The sequence below is a fragment of the Lampetra fluviatilis genome, chromosome 26 (assembly GCF_964198595.1).
Source record: "Lampetra fluviatilis chromosome 26, kcLamFluv1.1, whole genome shotgun sequence".
Classification (NCBI taxonomy): domain Eukaryota; kingdom Metazoa; phylum Chordata; class Hyperoartia; order Petromyzontiformes; family Petromyzontidae; genus Lampetra; species Lampetra fluviatilis.
Genome location: NC_136300.1, coordinates 13,056,348 through 13,070,995, shown reverse-complemented (window position 1 = coordinate 13,070,995; position 14,648 = coordinate 13,056,348). Strand labels below are relative to the sequence as shown.

The following is a 14,648-nucleotide window of genomic DNA, read 5'->3' as shown; positions in this document are numbered from 1 at the left end:
TCTCTCACTGTTCAAATAAACCTACCATTAAAATTATAGACTGCTCATTTCTTTGTCAGTGGGCAAACGTACAAAATCAGCAAGGGATCAAATACTTTTTTCCCTCACTGTATGCACTTTTAAATCGAGATTGAAAACTCATTTATTGTTGTCCTTCCCGTGCACCTCCGATTGGCACGTTTGGCTACTTATGGTGCGAAAGAGGTTCAAAATACATTACGAGAAACAAATCACAAACCTCAAACTGCAACGAGTAGGCAAAATTAATTTAGGGCTCATTGAGATACTTGGATATTACCAAGAATATTCCTCGATGGATGAGATTTCTCGTAATATTTTTTAATCATGTGTTTTGGCAATGCCCCACAGTATTATGGGGAAATATTAGAATCAATGGAGCTGTAACCACTGAATGTGCCCATTTTGATATAACCATTCTGATATAACCACTGCAACACGGTCCCCTGTCCAACCCGATCACCAGATTTTGCCAGCACGGCACTCAGAGGCCACCGGTGTTGGCGACACCCCTGCCCAGCAAACGGCCGTGCATGCCAAGAACCCAAGCACCACAAGCGGCCTGTACCACGAGCGGTAACGCATGAGAGAGCGGCGCCCGTATGAGGGGGAGCGTGGGGTGCGTTCCATTTGTCCGATTTTGAGTAAGAGAATGACTAAATAGCGAATGAGGCGCTGTTGTTTGATTTGTCTTGCGTTTGTCCCCAATGTGCACATCTCTTGAAATCAAGGTCACGAGAGAGTGTCGAGGATTTGTAAGGAAATGCGGGGCGCTCTGCGCACGGAGCGGCGTCTGAGAAGCCCGTGGTCAAGGCTCATCGCGGTGATTATGGCAGAGCTGACTCCGGCAGACAGGCCGACGGCAGCGGCGCGTTGACAGCCGTTATAAAAATGAAGATAATGACGTGCCAGTGGGGTTCAGTGCATTGGCACTTTTTTTTACCTACTCAATCAACGCTTTCGCCCCACCCGTCCTCACCCTCCACACGGCAGCCACCACCGCCGCCGCCGCCACCCCTCCCACTAGGCTCACTCTCACCGTAAAAGCACATCCTCAGACGTAGAAAATGTCAGGGGCGATGCGATCGCGGAGTAAAAATGGAAATGGAGCGAAGGATGAAAGGCCGGGGTGGTACGGGTCAGCGAGGCACCCTAATTGGCAGCGTGCTGCGCCGCACGCTTAAAAATAGGACAAATACGCCAACAACGAGGCTCGCGTCTCTCTCTATCCCAGCGCCGGGCTACGGATCCGGTGAGCCGGCACGTCCCAATGACGACAACAACAGAATGAACAGGGAGAACGCGGTTAAATCGAATGCCACATTCAAAAAGGAAATAAAATGTTATACACTCTCATATTTAAAAAAATTAAAACGCTTAAACCATTAGCCAGCATTGGAAATGTTTTGCCAACAGCCTTTAATGCGGTTTATGCCTGCAGCAAGCCTCTTATTTATAGAACAACAAAGGTCAGCAAGTGCTGGCTTTTTAATATTTAGGGCGCTGTACATTAAAGATAGGGGTCATGGTTTAACAGCAGGCATAGATCAAACGGCTCCGCCATGAATAATTTAGAGCTTTTTCTATAAAGGCGCAAAAGGTCACACGTCACACCGTCGCGCTGCCTTGCGCCCGCCTTTTCCTGTGACGGCGCCAACGGAAGATGGCGCTGTGTGGCTCGGTCTCAGCAGGGCACCAACGAGCCCCTTAACCTTTCAACCGCACGCCCGCGCGCTTTCCTGCAAAAGCCACCGGCGAGTCATGCACCGCCAGGCGGCTGCAGTGGACTGGCGCACGCTCAATTTTAACTCGACGGCCGCGCGGCGTTCCGGGTGGTCCGCAGGAAACAAAACAAAACGAAAAAAACAGCACCAAATAAAAAAACAACGGCCGCTCTCCAGCTCGCATGCTCAGCATTAGCCGCAGCGATGGTTGCGCAACGCTGACGGTAGTCGTCACAATTTTTTTGCTGTTGTTTAACCTCGTAGGTGGCTTGCGGGGGCCTCCTCCGGATGGTGCCACTCGCGGCTCCCGCGCCTTCTCCGCACGCTCCTGTGCCCCGCGGGTGCAAGACGATGCGCGGCATCAGCGCCGGGACCTCCGCCACGCACGTACCAAGGTGGCATTTTGAGGGGCGAAAAAAAATATTCACGGCGACATTCACAGCCTGCGACGCTCCCAAAATAGGACCGTAAAAAAAACACATCCGAGCTCAAATAGGCAAAAAGCAAGAGCACAATGCTGCAGAGCCGACCGCCAAATACATAATTTTGCGTCAGGGCTTTTAAAAGTCTGGCCTCGTGCGCTCAATGCGGACATCTCGCAAATTCAAGGGGTGGTCAACGGGAGAGAAAATGCGTAGAGTATTCACCGGTACATCTGCAGAGTGGGGGATTTACGGGTGAGCGGAGGAGTGTAATGAATGGGCTGCTTAGCCTTGAGGATCAGTGAGCAGGGGCATTCTGTGAAGCTCGCAGCCACGTGCCCTCCTTCTCTAATGTATTCCCATCTCACGGGCCCTGCACATAAATTGGCCACGCAATCAGGGTAACTACTGGAGCTGGAGTTGAAGGGTTTCCCCACCCTTCAAATGGGATTGTGCCTCATTTTTGCCCCCCGGCTTAATAATCCCTGGATAGGATGATGGAGCCCCCCCCCCACCCCCTCGATGAAGCGTTGCGCCCTTGGCTGCCCCCCACCCCCGGTTTAATAAACCCCGTCAACGGCACCGTGATTGGTCGGTGCGCGCAAAATGGCTCGCGGCAGCACAGCTGCAGAGCGCAGCGCTCGCACGCGCAGGGGCGGTGGCGGCCAGACCTGGCCTCAAATCTCAAGTTTAAATCCGTTTGGTGCAGCCCTGCGCAGCGTTCGGCTTCAACAAGATGCACAATCGCACGGCCTTCAATCCATCAAACAGATTCTGCCGGTCGCTACCGCATCCCGACGTCCACGGCACCGCAATTAACCAGCGCAGCGGACATTACCAAATAATAACGATGCCATTTGCCGCGTCGTTTCAAAGGTAGCAGGCTGCCGGCGTGGTCCGTTTGGTTCTGGGTCCTTTTAATCTAATTCTGCCACACAAAGGGCGAATATAACGTGCTCATGATAACTTTTTTTTGAAGGCATGAAATAATGCGGTCAACAAAGAACATTGACAGTTTCATTCCGATGTTTTTACATAAAAATAAAATAATGATCGGGCCTGAACACAAATGGCAACAATGGTGGGGAGGAAATGAGAGCGGGCAAACGAGAGAGAAATAAACAACCAAAATCTTTCAGCAAACAACCGCGGCAAAATCACTCCACGCCGCAACTGCCGAGAGACCCAATCTGTGGCCCTGCCGCAATCTCATGTTAATGCGGATTTTTCCCGGCGCTGAGCACCAAGATTGTATCTCGGGGACAGAGATTCAATCAGTTTAATGAGCTTCGCCCAGGGCACTTTTCCACGTGGCCCAGCAGGCTGGGAGATGATGGAGCAGTGTGCACTTGACTCCTGTTTGATTTTGCCCCCCCCACTACCCTCCCTCATATCCCCACCCCGCGGCCCCCATTCCCCCCCTGCCCCTTTCTGTCCTATCCCAGACATCACCGCCGTGTCTTTGTGCTCTTGCACCCCGCCGCTCCGTGCATTTCCATTTATTTTCACGTGATGCATAAGCGCATGCTCTCAGGTGGTACATTTTTTTTCTGTTGCTTTTATCACAAAAAACATAAACAGAATTTATGCAAACAGACGCCGTTATTGCAGAGCGCACGAGCGCCGGCTTGCTGCGTTCCCCGTCGCTCCGGCGCACATGAAACGGAGAGCGAGGCTCTGTGGAGGGCGCGCAAACACGGAGCGCAGCGAAGCCTCGACATCTCTCTCGGCCGGTCGATACGCGAATGTGCCGGCAAGTATCCTTCCCCAGATCCCTCTGCCACTCACTCATTCATCTCCCCATCGGGAAGCTGCCAGGATCCTCCTCAAGGCAAAAGCGCTCTTTAAAGCCAAATCCAGTTAGCTCTCAATTACACGTCCAGTAAATAAAAACGAAAGGTTGGAAGGGGAGGGAGCGAGGAAGCGATGGAGGAGGGAGGGTGGAAGAGAGAGCGGCGGCTGGGAAGGAGGGAGGAGGGCCAGTGCTGTGGCCATTCGTCTCCGCCACGGAGGAAGGGCCGTATCGACAGCGCTGAGCGATACCGGCAGCGCGCGGGATCCGTCGCACCCTTGGCCCCGGCTCCTCCTCGCCGTTGAGTGTGGACGCCGTGATGAATGGGGCCGCGGGGCCCAGCCGCCGAGAAATCCAATGGTACAAGTGTTGGGCGATTTGCCCGGCTGCCGATTCCCATCGACCCAAACCCCAGAAAGTGATTTTTTTTTGTTCTACGGCCAGCGTGAGCTGTGACACATGTACCCGCTAAACCCCGGCAAGGCCAACTCTCACGACCCGCACCAAGGGAATTACCAAATATGCGTCGGGGTGGCTAGATGCAACGTTTTTGACCGGCGATTTCCAAAATTGACGGGAGATATTTACCGTAGCAAGGCGGTTGGTTTGTGTCCATTTTTCCGTTGATATAGAGTGGTGATAGCAGCACAGAGGACGTAAAATTCCAGGAGATCAATGTCTTCCCAAGCCTGCTCCCCCCAGATTTCTCTAGTCACATTAAACACTACCTTTGTACAGGTGGCACTAATAACGTTAAAAATAATTCCGCTCCCGAAACCGTAACCCCCGGGGCTGTGATTGGGCTGCGCTCTCCTTTGTATGACCACATCACATTCTGCAGTTACACCGCCACGGGTTGGCATTTTCTTTAGATACGATACCTTACAATTAAATAAAATATCTCTCTTTATTAACATCATTCAAGTAAATGTAACTTTACCCCCCTTCTTAAAATCACGTGGAATTTTCTGGCACCGAATAAAAATCAAGCAAATCAAACGGCGCATTAAAATATTAACGCCACACGCATTGATCAATGTTAAAAACCACAAAAGATATTTCACATCAACTCAGGTCCGCGTGTGACTGATTGAAGGCGATTAGAATAATTCACTCAGACATAGCAGACAACCAATTATTGCGCATTTATCACTCTGCGGCCCACGTGTACAGTACCGTTGTCATGCATGGGCGCTAACGGCGCAGTGGGGAACACAGAGAGCGGCGCTCCGCACTTTAAAGGCGCCAATTAAAGCGTCCTCCGACAAGCCGCGCGCCTCTATTTTTATCCGCGATGTCTCGCGGCGTATCGCGCTGCTGTCTGAATCACATGCAGATGAGAGCGAGTTCGAGACACGGGTGCGAGGCGCGCAGCGCGCCAGCCCTGGCGCTCTCTCCCGGTGGCCGGCTCGCGTGGCCGCTACTCTACATTCAACGATTAAACGCTGTGATCAATAGACGGAGAGCGACACGCGGGTTAACCCTAAATAGGAAACCGATACCCCTAAACACAAAGCCGATAGCCCCAAATAGAAAAACCAATAGGGCTTAAAATAAACTCAAAACGTCCAAGTCGCCAGCGCTCGGGTCTGCGCAGGCTGATGGGATGGTGCGCGCAGACACGCGGATGCGTGGATACGGAGAGAACGATCGCGAGGGCTGCGTGCGTTTATCTGGCCGGGGCTCCCGGGAGGCCAGCGAGGGCATGCATATGGAGAATAATAAATTGTCTAATAGCTCGTGATGAGCACCGCGCACAGGAAAATCGCTCTTCACACCGTTGCCGCCTTGGACACAGCAGGCTTTCGTCACAGCGGTGGCTCAAACGCTCTTGTAAATCTATTTAGAAAATGTTTCGCCGGTCCAACCGTAATTTGAGTCCGTGAAGGGACACAGCTTTGTAGGCAATGTTTTTCCATCTCAATTGTTTTTATTGGTGAAAGCACAAGGCGTTTAGATACATACTGAAATCAAACTAAATTAAAAGGAAATCGAGCTTTGTGAGAACTTGACCAGTGTTCCATTTCGTCTTCCCAGAAATTCGCTCCCGCTTCAGGAGGCCGCAGGGGAGCCACACTGTGCCAACTGGGGCTGCGCGAAGCCGCGAGATGAAACGGCGCACGGGCGGCGGCGTGGGGCGCGTGGCGAGTGCTGGCACTCCCGCACCGAAGACTCGTCAAGTCTTTATTGCAAAACTTTTCCGAAAAGCTTGGGAGAAGGCTCACGCCCTTGCCGACCGCTGGCAAGGGCGGCATGTCGTTGCGGCGCGGAGCGCGGCGCGGAGCACGGCGCTTCGCCTCCCTGTTCGCGCAGTCTCCCCTTGCGGTGCGGCACACGCGCCGTTTGTTTACCCCCTCAACTGCGCCGGGGGTGTCGCTGTTTAATGAGCGCCCAGGGCGAGCCCTCGTGGGCGCGAGCCACCCGCGACCGCTCATCCGAGCCGGGGCAGCGCGGGGGCAGCGCGGGGGGTGGCGCGTGCACACTCGCGGGGGCCGCCGTGCGCGACGGCGCGTGCGCCCCCAGCACTGTCATACATCCCGGGCTAATCCAGAACTCATTTAGATGGAGGAAGCAGATACGCCGGCCGGAGCTTGCTGTGTGTGGCAAATAGAGCTAATCCATAATGATGTCACCCCCCCAAAACCGGCAGTGGCAGCCCTAAAGCAGGCGCAATCCTCGGATCTTCGGGGGCCCGACGCGCGCGGGTGGCCGCACGCACGCGCAAACACACGGGCGGCCACACGCACGCGCAAACACCCGGGCGGGCGCGGCAGATATTGCACTGCTCTGTAGCAGCCCGCAGCCAGTATTGATAACTTGACAGAAACTAAACCCAGCGCGATTCATTTACCTCCTAGAGCTAACTACTCGGCAGGAAAACTACTTTCCTACAGATTGACAAGATCCAAACAGTCTCGGCAACAAATATCAGGGAGTAATATTATAAAACACGCTTTTATGAAATGTACTCGTAATGGAAGAACTCCACGACTCCAGGAAGAGGCCTGAAGCTTGCCATAACGTAAGGGACTGTGGCTAATTACAGCCAACGTCAGTTGACCGTGGATAATTAGACCCAAGCCAAAACAAAACATATAAATAAAATGTTGAAAAATCTCTATATATTTTTTTATGATAGAATATAGTATTGTCATCAGTATGACATAAGTATACCAAGTTTTCAGTTGATACCACATTGGGAAGAGGGTTAAAATTGAGTTACAAGATTTGAGGATACAATGACAACAACGACAACAACAGACAGAGTGAGTTAAATTAAAGCGTGTACTAAAATGATCGTTTGCAGATTATACTATACATACATGCACACGGATACAAAACAGAGTGTGATAGATTTCTGCATATCATTTGCTGGTATTAATCAGTTTGTGTGCAGTTGTATGATCTTGGGATGTGGTGGCTTGGGAAGGCATTCATCCAGCAGTGGATTGTACAAGACCAATGAAGATTATGATAAATGAGGGTATTAAGAAATGAGCTACTCCTCCAGGTTAATGATCCTGCCAACACTGCTCTCATGAAAATGCAATTTATCTGGCCAGAACCGCACCTACGAACCCGATGTTGAAATGCAACGCTCCGAGATCATGAAAGCCCCAGCATAAAAAATACAGAAATGGACACTTGCAAAAGTGGAAGGCACAATTCAGGAGTTCAGCCAAGGCGAGATCAGCTGTGCAAGGGAAGGCACCAAAGGAGCTGTAACTCACGGAATTTCTGCGGATTTTATTGCGCAATAAATCAGAGCCGCCCTGCTCTCGCTTTAAATGTTTAAAGGCTGCAGCGGCAGAGGGGAGCGGCTCCGGCACCGGCCTTTAACAGATGTTCACTTCGTTCTTTTCGCTGCTGCATCAAATATTCCTGCAGCGCAAGCACGGACAGTATGTCATGCGTGTACACCGGAACGTGGAGGCGAGCGTGTGGCTATGCGCGCGCGTACGCAATAGTTTGCACGCACAGTTGGACAGTGCACGTTGGCGAGGTGTGGCTGTGTGTGATCACGGGTGTGTGCGTGCACTGCAGCGCAACCACGTGTGTGTGCACATGAAGCGGCCGGCAAACACAATTTATAAACGCACATGGAGTTGGCCAAAAGTCCTGATACAGGACCACAGAGCACCTTTCTGCTTGTCTCTGGTTTCCCACACCCTCCGTGCAAAACTGTGCACGTTACAAATTCCATATCTGCAATTTGCAACAATGATGCGGTATGACATAAAACATTATTATTATTATTCATTACTTTCACAGGGTCTTTCTATTTCTGGTAACAAAACAAAAATCGCCGTCCACTTTTCACATTTCCCGGTGTCGCTAATCTAGGCGAGCTGAGGGATCCTCAGACGCAACATTGTCAGGGTTGGTGGCGCCGCTCCTGCCCTGAGACAACGAGGTCCGCTGTGGCCCCGCTTGGCTACGCAAGTTAACGTGCTTCTTCCGAAAGTGCCGTTCTGCGTGAAAGCTCATTTGCAAACACCGTGCAGTCCGGCCACTACCGCGGGGCCAGAGTCCATAGCCGGGAGTGGCCCAGGAAAGACGCGGCTCGCGGCCCAGTACATAAACCTGTGCCCAGAATGACACCACGAGAAATCGCCGCTCTGGTCCAGGCGGTTCGCTCTCCCCGAATTGCACAAGTGCAGCCGCAGTCATGCGACAGCGTCTCCCTGCGTTGAGGAGGCTCTGCGTTGTAGCGCTTATCTCCACCACTGGTGGCCCAGCGCCGGTGCTGGAAATCTCACATTCCTCATCAGGCTGAATGGCAAGACAGACACGCTGGCAGAGCGAAACAAACGGAACGGGATCGTACGTAAACGGAAATCGTGTTTTTTTTAGCAATGAGAATGGTACCGGGTGGCGAGGCCGTTACTACACGTTATTGACGAGGTGAGGCCCGCACGCCAGCCATCACACCCCCTCACGGCGGGCGGCACGCATTGCCGTGCGGGGGCAGCAGGGGGCTAGAGGCGGGGAGTTGGGGGGGGGAGGCGTTGGGTGTTGCAGTTTGAAACAAATTGTGAAAATGTTCAAAGAAGCGCGGATATCAAATGCTCATTACAGGGAATCGCCGTTACCCCAGCCATCGCCGTGCTTTATGGCAGTTTAATTGAAACCGGCGCAAAAACTATCATGGTGGAGCCATGCTTGGCTGGCCATGCCGCCCACCTCTATAAATCAAAATGACGAGAACCCGAGGCCAGAAACTCAGATGATGAACGACCCGGGCACTATCCCGGCGTGAGGGGCTCTGCTCCGGCCGCAAACGACGCCCCCTCGCCCGCCCGATCGCCCTCCCACAGTCCCCACACACCCGCCAAGCACAATGTGCACCAGTTAATTAAACCAATCAATTCTGCTCAGATCCTAAAGGCTAAAACTCTTCATTAACCTCTGACCGAGATTCTAAACCCCAAAACCTGCCACAAACTCCCCCACCCTCTCCCGCTACGACATCACAGCCGCCCCCGCATGCACCGCTCCAACCTCCCGCACCCTCGAGAGCACCAAGGCATGGCCAAGTAAAACAGCTGGAACCATCCGCGCGTAACAGTGTCATTGACTAACAATGGGATGCAGGCTTTACAGCTCTAAAAGCAGGGCCATTAGCACTGCTCCGGCTTGCTTTTGGGAGCAAACTTAACAAGGAAAAGCTCAGCCGACGCGAAGGTCAAAACGCGCTGTGATTCTGCACAGACAACAAAACATAATTAATCATTAAGCAGCGCTCAGGAGGACGAGGGAGTCGTTCTGCGGAACGGGCGAGTGGTAGAGCGTGGGACAGTGTGACCGCCCTGTGATACACACGGCATCACAACCAGAGGGTGGCTCTCTCCACCCGGCGTTGTGGCCCCAGCATGCAGTTCAGCGACTCTGGATGCACAAACCGTGCCGAACCGAGGCGACGCACGTGCGTAAATGTGCAACGCCGGCACTCGCCCGCCCGCACAGCGCCTCGCTTGTGCGTCCGTGTGCCCCATCCACCGAGCGCTTCTCCTCGGTGGAGGGAGCTCACCAAGGAAGACGTGGGACAGCGGTAAGGCTGTCGGTCAGCGGCTCAGGAAATGAGCACATGACGATCCCGCGCAATACTTATCGGTTACGCTCACAGCAACCACGTTTCCTGGAGCACTCAAAAATTCCCTTAAACAAAAGAGGAAACAGCTGCTCAGAATATTCCACGTGGCTTTCAAGGCCACACGGACCGTGATATACGGTGCTCAGAGATGCATTTAAATAAAAATCTGAACCAATTTTTTTCCACGCGCATTACCGCTGCTGAGAGAGCCGGTTCACATGATGGAGCTGCTCAAGCCAATTTATCAGGTGCCAAACAGACAAACAACACAAAAAACACAAAAAATAAAAAATACAAGGCAATAAAGGAGAGCTGGAGCTATACGTCACGGTGGAGGGGCGGGCGGGCGGGAGATAGTGCTCACTTGCTCGCTCGAGATGCGAGATGAGATTAATAAGTCAGTCCTGTCGGCTTGGAGGGCGCCATAACCTCCTGACGAGCTGACACCCACCCGCTTTACACGGCACCTCCAAAAAACGCGCGGTGCCGGCAGCCAGCGGCGGAGCGGCCTGCCACACCACGCCCCCCGTGCTGGAAACTCCGGCGATCGGCACAAAATATTATACACTTCTCACGCGACCTTCGCCAACCTTCACAAAACTTGACGCGCCCCGTGAGTTTGTTTTGTTAACGAGGAGCTGCCAGTGGCGCGAGGTGGTGCCGGTGGTGGCAGATTGAGCCGGGGAGAATTTTTGGTAAAACTTTTGGGTTCGCCGGCTCGCAAGTCGGGCACGGCCCCAGAGACCGGCTGTGCGAGCGACTCTCCGATGCGCAATGACACAGCGGGCAATATTTCACAGTCGCATTATTTTTAAAAGCGGCTATTTAAACATGCGACATTTAGATTTACAGCTTGCGGCGCGCAGGCAACATGCGAGCGACGTACTTCGATACGGCAAGAGAGCACTTTGTGTCTGGCCTTGACAACAATTTAAGGTGAACGTGCAACAACAGTGTTCAATCAACATTGCTTTTCCCAGGGCCGCCCGCACTGCGCAGAACAGATGCAACCCTAGAGGTGCTGGGCCCTCCGAGAGGGTGGTGCCGGGGGCTACGAGCGTGAGCGTGGCGTCCGCATGCACAGACACAGCAATGATACTGGCCGGAGATTAACCCAAGCAGCGGTGTCTCGCCTCTCTTTTGACACAGCCCCAGCCAGGAGAATTTTGACGCCGACGAGCGCTGAAGACGGAAACTGCTTAACCTGATGCTCGGATTATTGTCGAGTCGTAAGTCTGCTGGTTATATAGTGTAGACGCTGATGCCTGTTAATGAGAGATAACGTAGCAAGTGCCAAAAGAAGACAATAATAATCAGTCCAGACTACCTGCTACAGCACGTAGATACGTGGTTATAAATGAAAAATATAAAAATAAAAACTGAAAAATGATTGAAGCATCATGGTGACGTACGCTTGGAATGACACGGAGAGACAGAAAGTGGAACACGTGGATTAGAGAACAAACGAAGGGTCGCGAGAGCATCCACATGATTGAGGAAGGTCAGTGGACGTGGGGCAGGACGCCGTCGTTAGAAGAATGACGGCCGCTGGGCAACATTCATAAGGGAGAGGCAGCCAAGGAACCAAACGCATCCGAGAGGACATCGACTGAGGAGACGGAGCAATGAAATCAGTTCGTGCGCTGGGTGCTGGACAGATTGTTGCATCGCAAAATCATGAGATGGGACGGCGGCTTGGGGAGGCCTTCACCCAGCAGTGGAATGATCATGGCCGATGATGATTGATGCTTGCGGTTGGTGTACAGAAAATCCAATATAACTGTGATTCTCAAAACTTCCTGTCCCTGTGTAATCCACACGTGAGGACATACGGCCATGCAGCTGTCAACACAACACACAGCTGATCCATCTAGAGGTCTCCTGATTTCTAATAGACCTCTTATTTTCTTGCGAAGAGCTGATTGAATATTGTGAAAGCAATGGTTTCCAATCTTACGCAGGGGAGTGTTAAATGATTTAATGAGTCTACTGAGATTGGTTGGACCACCTGCAGAGGCTCTCAAATTAAATGTAGAATTCTCAAACATTTCTCCTGACTATTTGAGTAAGGTGATTTCCTGCTCAAATTAACATTGAGGCCGTGCTCATTTCCGATGTATAACTATGAGCTAGTGATGGACATTACACATTCCTGTAACAGGGGTAGTCTATACGTAGGACCACAATGTTTGACTTCATCACAAAGTGGTAGTAATTAGAATCCATCCCAGAGGAAGGATGGGCTGAGTCAACTCACAGCCAGGGGTTGAACTCGCGACCGACCGATCGCGAGCCGCTTGCTCTGCCGTTGAGCCAACCGACCAGATCGTTCCTTTAGTGGGATAGCTATAAATGGATCACCGTGTCCCTGTAGTTTATGAACAAACTACAGAAGCCAAGGCTCTTCACGGAGCCACGACGTTTGCTGTGAAGAGCTGGCTGTCATATATTACTATTATTATTACCCAAGACTCGTTGTCAGGAGGATCCTGCCCAGTTTTTTGCAGGTGATTTTCCAGCACTGGGATGTTTGGCCGACACCAGTTACACATTTTGTACTTTTTTTACCATTGTACCTTTAGCCGCGAAAAGCATCCAAGACACGAACATTAACGCCATGCACGCACGACGCGATTTCTTAACAGTCTGGTCGCACGTACAAATGGGTCCCGTCACACGATTGTGCGTAATTGTGTAGAGCGAGGGTTGTCAATGCGACTGCCTTAAATGTGTGCTGCCCCACGGGGCATCTCCACAAATTAGGCCGCCTCAGTCAAAATTTCGAATTACTTTGAACAATGTGCATGGGTGTCATTACGAAGGCAATTATCACCAGTTTTAGAACATACGGTTGTTTATGCACTAAGTCGCTAGTGTGAAGTATGCACACGAAACGTAACGCACCATCCCATCGTGGACGAAACTGCCAGTCTGTCTCAGTGTACGTCCCACACGGCGGTGTTTTACGAGCCTTTCTCCCTTATCCAGAATGATGGATGGATTATTATTTCCATTAAACACAAATCGACTCAGACCTCCAGGTGAGAGGTTGGCTTCAAAGTAAGGTTCACAACTTCCACAAATACGCGGAAAGATTTCAGCGTCGCCAATATACCATAAGAGAAGACAAGTCGCCGCGGGGCTGCTGGGAAGCGGTCGTGGCTTCCTTGCCATGCGATTGTGTCGTGCGATTTTGCCGTGTGATCGTGGCGTCACAGCGCGACGTGTTGAGGCTTCAGTTCGCTGTAGCCTTGAGGCCTCTCCCAGTGTTTGGCGATGCTAAAATCTTCTTGTTTGTGGAAGTTTTGAACCCTACTTTGAAATCAGCATCTCTTACCTGCAGCTCTCTCAGGCGATTTGTGTTTGATAAATCTTTCATCGGCTGTGGAGGTCTCCGTATTATTTAAATTTGAATCACAGCTAGCATGCATCAATGCTGTACCGTGTCTAGGCCCACGTATTTTTATTAACAGTCATCCTCCAAGTTAGCAGATGCATCATTTTGCAAGAAAAAAATTCCACATTGTGATTACATGAACAAATGTGTACAGCTCTGAGGTGTCTGAATTGTACATCGGAAATCGTGACACTGCCCCTTCAGGTGAAATGGCTTTAACTGGATGCCTATAATCCCTCCATAAAACACCCAATTCGCCGTTGCTGTTAATCTCACTTCACTAACCACGGATCTTTGAGGCAAACGCGCCGATGCCATAAGCGCAACAGCCGACCGCAGTGCCCACAGGGAGCTCACCCAGAACTCCATGCACGCCGCCCCTGACCACCACCACCCCCCCCCCCCGGGCCATGCTCACCGACGCCCGGCACGAACTAACGTGCCAAGGAGACACATCACCAACAACGGCTCCTTATCGAAACCGTCCAAATAACCGTCCTTCCTGCGCACGGACTCGTCCGCGAGCTAAAGGAGCTGAGAAAGTATCCGTTTTACTCGTCCATTCCTCCAACCCCCACGTTGAAGACTCGGTCTACCAGACTGAGCGTTCGTGTTACCCACTACGCTGCGTTCAACCTCCAGCAGACTGCAGGTCACAACAACACTCTCGCTCGCTCTTCCACCCACCCACTCGCTGACCACACTGCTGGTCACATTTCTTACAACGTTCGGCTTTGGAAGTTCTTACAGCCGTCTTCAATAAAAACAATCAATTCTTATCTATTACACCTTCAATAGTGCTGCTTGTTGCTGGCCGCTTTGCATTTTGGGCTTTTTGAGGCTGTCCTCAATAATTGTTATTCTTATTCGTATGAACTGTGTTTGAATTTTTTTTTTGGCGATGACACGAACAACAGCCGAGCTCACGAAAAACTGCAAGCTGGGAGGAAAGATGGAGCCGCGTGGGGGGATCCCTGCAGGAGGGACGCGGGCGCGCACCTCCATAAAACGCCGCCCTCCCTCCCTCCCCTCCACCGGCAGTATGACGCGAGCGCGGCGAGGAATCGCCACATTCAACAATCACCAAAAGTTTTACTTTTTTTTACTTTTCCGTGTCACCATCCAGGACAAATTACTCAGCAACTAATGGCTCCGGTGCAGCAGGAAAAGAGAGATAAATAGAGTAACTCAACAATAAATC

At 51.8% G+C, this 14,648-nt stretch overlaps 1 protein-coding gene across 29 annotated transcripts in view; it reads right to left on the bottom strand.

Annotated features, from left to right (window-relative positions):
• LOC144942114 (uncharacterized) overlaps positions 1-14,648 on the bottom strand; it is a 140,685-nt gene that overhangs the window by 62,360 nt on the left and 63,677 nt on the right. Inside the window, exon 15 of one of the 29 annotated variants that reach the window (XM_078868856.1) lies at positions 2,079-2,116. The exons of the other annotated variants lie outside the window; for them this stretch is intronic. The gene's annotated coding sequence lies outside the window, so the exon portion shown is untranslated. Of the gene's footprint in view, positions 1-2,078; positions 2,117-14,648 lie in introns of those variants that run through there. 29 annotated transcript variants of the gene reach the window in all.